The 7477-nt window shown below is 46.8% G+C and overlaps 1 long non-coding RNA gene across 27 annotated transcripts in view; it reads right to left on the bottom strand.

Moving 5' to 3' along the window:
- Positions 1-6092: 6092 nt before the first annotated feature.
- The window catches only part of LOC119286224, a 7178-nt gene continuing 5793 nt past the window's right edge, over positions 6093-7477 (bottom strand). For 23 of the 27 annotated variants that reach the window (XR_005140321.1, XR_005140322.1, XR_005140309.1 and 20 more), the window contains one exon: positions 6093-6915. This is a non-coding gene — a long non-coding RNA (uncharacterized LOC119286224). The remainder of the gene's footprint in view (positions 6916-7477) is intronic. The other 4 variants (XR_005140323.1, XR_005140327.1, XR_005140315.1 and 1 more) reach the window with 4 other exon arrangements.

Consider the following 7477-nt stretch of genomic DNA (forward strand, 5'->3'; position numbering starts at 1 on the left):
TGTATGCTTAATTTGGTTATGCAATGTTGTCATTTTAAGTATATATGTTGATGCTCTGTAGACAGAGCGTAGATGTTGTGCGGACAAAGAAAATCACATCGCACACGGACTAAACAATGGAACCCGTCGGTGATGTTTTCATCAATCACTCACAATTGTATGCCAGCAATCGTTTGCTCACAACACACATGGCTTGTTAGCAGTAATCGTCTGTGTTGTTATCAGTCTTCACACATGTTTCTGATTACACGCCTATTTGCCTCGTATCACAAACATCTTGTTCCTTTGAACCGTTTCTGTTCTCATGTCTCAATGCAAATAGTTCATCCGAGTGAACCGCATGACCTATATCGCACACACCTTTGATTTGGCTGGCCGTTTCTTTTGTGTTGCCTAATCACAAACAATTCATCCGAGTGAACTGTATGATGTACATCGCACACACCTTCATCTGGCTGCCCGTTTCTTTTGTTCCTCCTCATCGCAAATGGTTAATTGAACTGAACCGTATGCCCTCAATCGCACACACAACTAAAATCTGAACCGTGTTTGATGCATCCTCCATCACAAACCGTTTGCACCTTTTTTGATGGTTTTTTACACCACAGTTTGCGATTATGGCATTGCACACAGTTTCGTTGAAGGGTCTCTGATCGTAGTGTCGCGTTAGCAGCATCCTGCAGTAGTGCTTGTTTGGTTGAGGTCTCAACCTCGGCCATGACGACCAATATCTCGGCCCCTTGGTGGTGACTGTGTGTGTGGGGGGGGGCGAACCAGATGTCGCTTCCCCCCCCCCAAGCCCCTTGAGAGCTGGAGGAGGAGTGGCGGGATCGGGCATCCCTAGCCTGCTTGAAGTGTCGGTGCTAAGATGCACCTTCAACGGACTGAAGAAACTTACTCATATGAGTTTTATCTTCATTGAAAGACTTGTTGAAAAGCAGATATGGTGATGATAACATACCTCTGGGGCGCAGGCTTCTCCCTCCCCATCTTGAGGAGGTCATCGTCCGACTCATCGGAGAACTTGACCTTATCTAGCAGTGTAGGCCTGCCGATGGGCTCGGCGGAGGCCTTGCACAACCTCTTTTGGCCCTTTGGCTGCGCTTCTTCTTTGGCGTCCTTGGACGCCGCCCTCTTCCCCTTGAGGGAACGGTTCCCTTCCCCCGTGTCCTCCTCCACACAATCCTCGTGAGTGGAGGAGGCATGGATCTCCTCAGATTGGGTGACCGAGGTCTCCCGTGTCCAAAGACCTATCTTGCCCCATGGAGGCTTTGACCCCTTGGGGATCACTACATGTGGATCCTCGACTAGGAGGACTGTGAGCAGGGGGTCCTGTCCCCCTCGGGCAGCAGCATTGGGCACATCATCTGTTGCGCCTTGGAGATCCACTTCTACAAGTATAAAACCAATTGATTAGTAGAAGTCTATAACACTTGAAGAAACGCAAAGTATAGACTTTTGTATTGAAAGATTACCCCGGGGGCGTCGTAGTCGGCTTCAAAGCCGAGGTCACGCCCTTCCGAAGGGAATTCATCCTTGGACGGCTTAAACAACCGCGTCCACATTCCAGTCAAGGTGGAGCGGAAGAAGTGGTGAACGGGCGTTGTGTCCTCAGACTTGTACGCCCACATTAGGGTGGCCCGAAGTTGGAGCGGGAGGATACAGTGGTGGGGCATGATGTTTACCACGTCTACCAGCTGGAGGTTTTTCTGATCAGGCCACCACTAGATCTTTTTGGTCAGTGCCTCCACCTCATCTGGGTTCCCCCGTGCAAGGCCCTTCTTCTTCTAGGGCATAAGCTTCCTCGGAGGCCCGGCCAAAAATGCCAGGACCTCAGCCTGGCCGGGAGCAAGCGGCTTAGTGATGTAAAACCACTTGCGCTGCCACTCTTTGATGGTCTCTATGAAGGTGCCTTTGAACCAACTGACCTTCTGGTTCTTGCTGATCATGGCACCTCAGCACTCCGCGAGCTTGGAGCCACTGGACTTCGGCTTGACGCCGAAGATCTTTAGCCATAGGCCGAAGTGCAGCTGAATACAGAGGAAGGCCTCGTAGACCATGATGAAGGAGGTGAGGTGGAGTATTGAATTTGGGGCCAGATGGTGGAAATCCAGCCCATAGAAGAACATGATCCTGCGCACGGAGGGGTGTGGTGGGAACCCTAGACCTCTGATGAGGTGGGGAACGAAGACCACCCTCTCCCCTGGATTTGGAGCGAGTACCCGTTGGTTTGGGTCTGGCGCACGGGTGTGGACCTCTGTGGGGATGTACCCCGCGCTGCGTAGCTCCAGGATGGCTCCCTCCGTAATGAAGGAACCAACCCATTGCCCCTTGAGGTTGGCGTTGGCCATTGCTGGGACGGAGACTAGGGTGCGCTTCGAAGGAGGAGGGCGAAATTGGATCTGGGCGCTGGAGCTCGAGAGGCAGCAAGCGAGGAGAAATGAGAGTGTGCTTTTTCTATCGCTATCTTTTTACTCTTATATAGGCTGGTAAAAAGGCCAAGAGACCGTCTACCGCGCCGTTGAAATTTCCACTTCCCGCAAAAGATGACGTTATGCATACGGGGAGAAACAAAATCTTAATGATATTCCTAAAAATGGGCATGATCTCCATTTCGATGGGACATGCCAATGAGAAGATTGCCTCGGGCCACGATTTGAGCGGGTAGTAACTGCTTGACCAGTCATGGGTGGTGCTGCTTCGATAAAGTCGTCAGGCTATAAAGCACTATTCACACCTGTGCGGCTGGCCTTCGTGGTTAAGTAACCTTGTGTCTTCGGCCATTGAGCGAGCTTGGCAAGGCCATGGTCGGGGAGTGCTACTCCTTTGAGGGGTGGTCTATAGTACGCTTTAAGGGGAAGGAATCTCGAATTGCTAGAGAAGGGAACTCGTCTGTCGAGCCAAGGACTTTGGATCCGAAGTTATTTACATCACGAAAGTTGTCATCGGCATAGAAGACCATTTCAGGGGCTACTGACGGTTTCCTGGACTAAGGGGTGCCAACCGAGTCGGCTCATATTCCTCGGGCTAGGCCTGTGGGCGTCACTCTCCACCATACGGACTCCGGAAGCTGCACGCCTGGATGTGATCAAGACTGACTCTGCTAAAGATTTGACGTACACTCCAAGACATGTCCTGCCGCCTCCATGCGATTCCCCTGGAATACCAACCATGTAACCCTATATGCTCTACCTGGCGTGTATATAAGCCATAGTTTTTAGCCCGTACATGGGACGGAACCACAATTTCATCCACCTAGCCCTAGGGTTAGAACACAACTTACGATCTCGAGGTAGATCAAGCTTGTACACGATATATATCCATCAATAAAAACAAGAGCAAGACGTAGGGTTTTACCTCCATCAAGAGGGCCCAAACCTAGGTAAACATCATCGCCCTTGTTCCTGTTACCACCAATTCGAGATCCACAGCTTGGGACCCCCTACCCCGAGGTCTGCCGATTTTCACACCAATAGTAGGGGATCAAGTTCTTTTGTAAAACTCTCATTTCATATTCTTTGTAGGAAAACTTCCCTCTAAATGGGAAGGACCACATATATATCGTCAAAGAAGTTGATCGCTCCAGAGTTATCAAGATCAACAACACCGACGACACCAATCCGAGAGTGGTTAATGGGCAAAGAATTAAACACTATATCTCAGGTACGCTCATTAATGTTGAGACTAATATTATTGAAGTAATGACACCGAAGGAGCACATAGAAGAGACCTTCTAGAATGCTCCAGAACCCTGAAAAGGAGTAGGTACGTGGTACGGTAAGTAAACCGATTCCAAAAGTTCCATAAAGTACTTTTTGTTCACTCCAGAATATATATAAAATAAAAATAAACAATCACGAAAGTGCACGGGGAAGCAACAATCCCGGGGGTGCGTCCTACCCCCCGGGCACGCCTCCCGAGCATGGTCCTTGTCCTGCTCCATGGCGGCACCGCCACCGAGAAGACGCGCGCTCCTCCTCTGTCCACCCTGGCGAGATTCTCGCGGTGGAAGCGGCCGAAACGAACCCAATTGTAATTTAGCGAGCGTTTTCAGGGAGGTTTGTGCAATTTTGTCGGTACCATGAAATATCTTTGCGGAATCTGTTCTGCCGTAACAAAAATCATACTGTAAAAATACGGGAAAACATTTTGTGGTATCATGTAAACCGATTTTTGCGGGACGGGGTATACCGGATTCGCTATGGATGCTCTAAGAGTTCTTAAAATAAAAGTAAACGAGTTGTATCCGTGTGTGTCGACGTTAACGCGACGCACCATACCGCTCTAGCATGACACGGTGCCGTGTCCAAGATGATACTCTCTCCGATCCATATTACTTGTCTTAGATTTATTTAGATATGGAGTACTAGAATTTGAATCATAATTTAACAGAGTTTTTTTAAACCGACAAAGTTATTAATCTCATCAATAGAAATCGACGCGGTGAAGACCTCTTTTACTGATCAAAGTCCGTTGGACGATTCAAATGTGACTACGTGGAGACGTACCACATCCACGCGTCTGACTGATGGCACGAGTTGGCGACGACGGGGAAAAAGTCAATTTTAAACCCTAAACTTGTAGAGGTTCGGCGAAATGAACCCTCATGTCGAAATCCCGGTCGATTGCATCCTGGACTATGCAATCCCGGTCTAAATCTAACCCTGGCATCATTTGAACCAGTCAACGGGCATTCGTTTGTGTTCTTTAGCAAAACAAACCTTGCTTTATATGTAATCAAGCAAAAGCCCTTGTTTGCAAAAAAAATCTAACATTATTTTCCACAAAATAAATCCCGCCACGCCCGAGAATCGAACCTGGGTCGCGACAAAACCTCACGCTCACGCAGACCACTACGCCAAAAGTTAGAGGTCGTCTTAGCATGGGCTTATTTCTTTTTATAAAATAAATTTAGACACGTTCGATTATTTCTTCCCGCAATTAAAAATTCGTGGACCACCAGGATTCGAACCTAGGTGGCTGGGTCCCGCCGGATGGCTTGTCCCAGGTGGTTAGTTGCGTCGATCAACATCAAGAGGTCTTGTGTTTGAGCCCGACGTGCGCTTTAAAAAAACAAAAAAGATTGAAGTGGGCATAGTTCAGGGTGCAATCGACCGGATTTTAAGTTGGGGTTTGTTTGGGGTGAGGACGTGCCGGAGTTTGTTTCAGTCATGGTAGCCAGGATAATGCTGCGCTTTTTTTTGAGCATAATCACACTTTATTTCTCAAATGACTGTCATGTCGTTTACAAGATGGTGAGAAATAAAGTCAAGTAATTTGTTGCCAGGACCCTAATTGACAAGGCTGTTTCTCCGAGTTTTGGATCCCAAGGCCTTTCGTGATTTGGCGCCTCTGCCACCAGAGGAACCACGCAGCAACCGAGGTCAATTCAGCTACCGGAAGTCCCTCTATTATCGATGTATTTTTCAGAAGGATTTCCATAGTAATTGACCCAGACCTGTCCTCAGATATGGCTTTCTGAACTGTGTCCAACAGGCCTAAGTGCCCCCACACTTCTCTAACACCCTGGCATCCAAAGAGAGTATGTTGAATATTTTCTTCTCCAATAGTGCACCGGGGACACTGGGCCAGAATAGGGATGTGTGATGTGTCACATTACCAACACACCAAGGCATGGTAGCACCCCGTGGAGGACTTTTCATGTGAAGTGCTTAACCTTACCCAGGACTTTTAGTTTCCATGCTTCTTTTCAAATACCATTTATCTGAGTATTACCCTGTCCATCAGGCCTCATGAGGCGCGACCCAAATTGATGATATAACTCCCTGTAATAGGCAGAACAAACAGAAAACGTCTCTGACCGTGTAAAATTCCATGCAACAAAGTCTTTGGTGAACTGAGTATGAAGAGGAATTTGCAATATCCTTTGCACATCCACTGGCGAGAAACAGTCACGAAGAAGTTCCTCATCCCAGCTGCCGGTGTATGGATCAATGAGATCCTCCACTTTTGACAATATACTAGCAGTTGGGGCGCCACCTGGTGCCGCCACTTGAGAGGAAGCTTGGCGGTGCCAGGTGGGAGGCTCCCCTTCCACTTTTCTTTTTAAACTATGTAGTGGTACTGCATCATAGGCATATTAAGCAGGGTTCATTACACACTTGATTGAACGAGTCACACATGCACCTTGGTTATTACAGCATTGATAAAGAGTAGTGAAATCATCTCCACAAAAAGAAAGGGGGAAAACAGTGATCGTGGATGGAGTGGCTAATCGTCATCTCGATCTCAATGCATCCACTGTTCCAGATGCTGGGACAATCTTCGTGGTCGTCGCCGCCGTCGGTAACCACTGTATTTTTTGAGCCTCACCTCACAATTTGAGTGCAAAATTCAGAAACAAAGAGAGGAAGTGGATCGAGAGGACGGGAAGGAAGAAAAGCATACCTGGCAGCAGCGGATCCCACACCAGTGCTCTTCCAGGATCCACTTGACACTGCTTCCCTGGCCCTGCTACGAGGAGGCAACAAAATCAAGTTCAGTGTTCCTATGGAACCTACAATTGATCAGATCAGTATAATCGTGAGCATCTATATGCAAGAGAGAGAACATAATTTGGTTCATCATGACCCACTTGCTGACCCGTTGCTAGAAAGCCAAGTAAAATGACTTCATTACGTGTGATCAGCACAGTGAGAGATCTAGCTCTGTACTAATAAACTATGGAAGTGTTGGAAAGCTAAACAAAATCCCAAAACGATCCTCATTATTAAGCATGGATGATTAGGGCTAAGTAACTTTTCGATCAATAGGGCATGATACAAAAAGTAATGTAATTAACATGAAGACTCGCTTCAAAATCATCGAGATGCTTTGTAGCATCAATGGAGATGTTTGCCACTATTGTATTTGAAGCTTTCCTGAACCAGTTAAGTATTCAACTCCGAGCTGATCCTGGATAAGAAGTTCAGGGAAAAAGATACCATCATAAATATTTAGTAACTTGACTTGAATAAATCCTTCCTTCGTCATTAATTAATCTAGTTAATGCATACAATACACAGGTAGGTGAACTGTTGATTGCTGAAAGTGCATTGCACATATCTCCAAATCAGCACTATAAATAGTACTGTTATTAAATTAGCACAACTAAAAATATATTAAATAATATGCATGAAAATGCTCATGGATTAATTTATCTAGCTTCTATTGTCAAGATAATAGCTCTGCTCTCTTTAGTGGTGAAGTTTTTTCATGATACACGAGATGAACATCGAAATAAAGAAACTGAATTGAGATCTTATTTGGTCTGGCATCCAGGTAAAAGGTGAACGCCATACACCAACAACCATGAACATAAACGTAAATAGAAGCAACAACAATAAAAAATCCTGATATTACCTACTGCCCCAACAATTTATCCTCATGTTGGATCCATAACAGGGAGGAGAGACGAGAGGCAAGTTGTACCTGAGGCGCGCATGCGACCAAGGGAACGCACGAACGAATTGATGAA

The sequence above is a fragment of the Triticum dicoccoides genome, chromosome 4A (assembly GCF_002162155.2).
Source record: "Triticum dicoccoides isolate Atlit2015 ecotype Zavitan chromosome 4A, WEW_v2.0, whole genome shotgun sequence".
In the NCBI taxonomy this organism is placed as follows: domain Eukaryota; kingdom Viridiplantae; phylum Streptophyta; class Magnoliopsida; order Poales; family Poaceae; genus Triticum; species Triticum dicoccoides.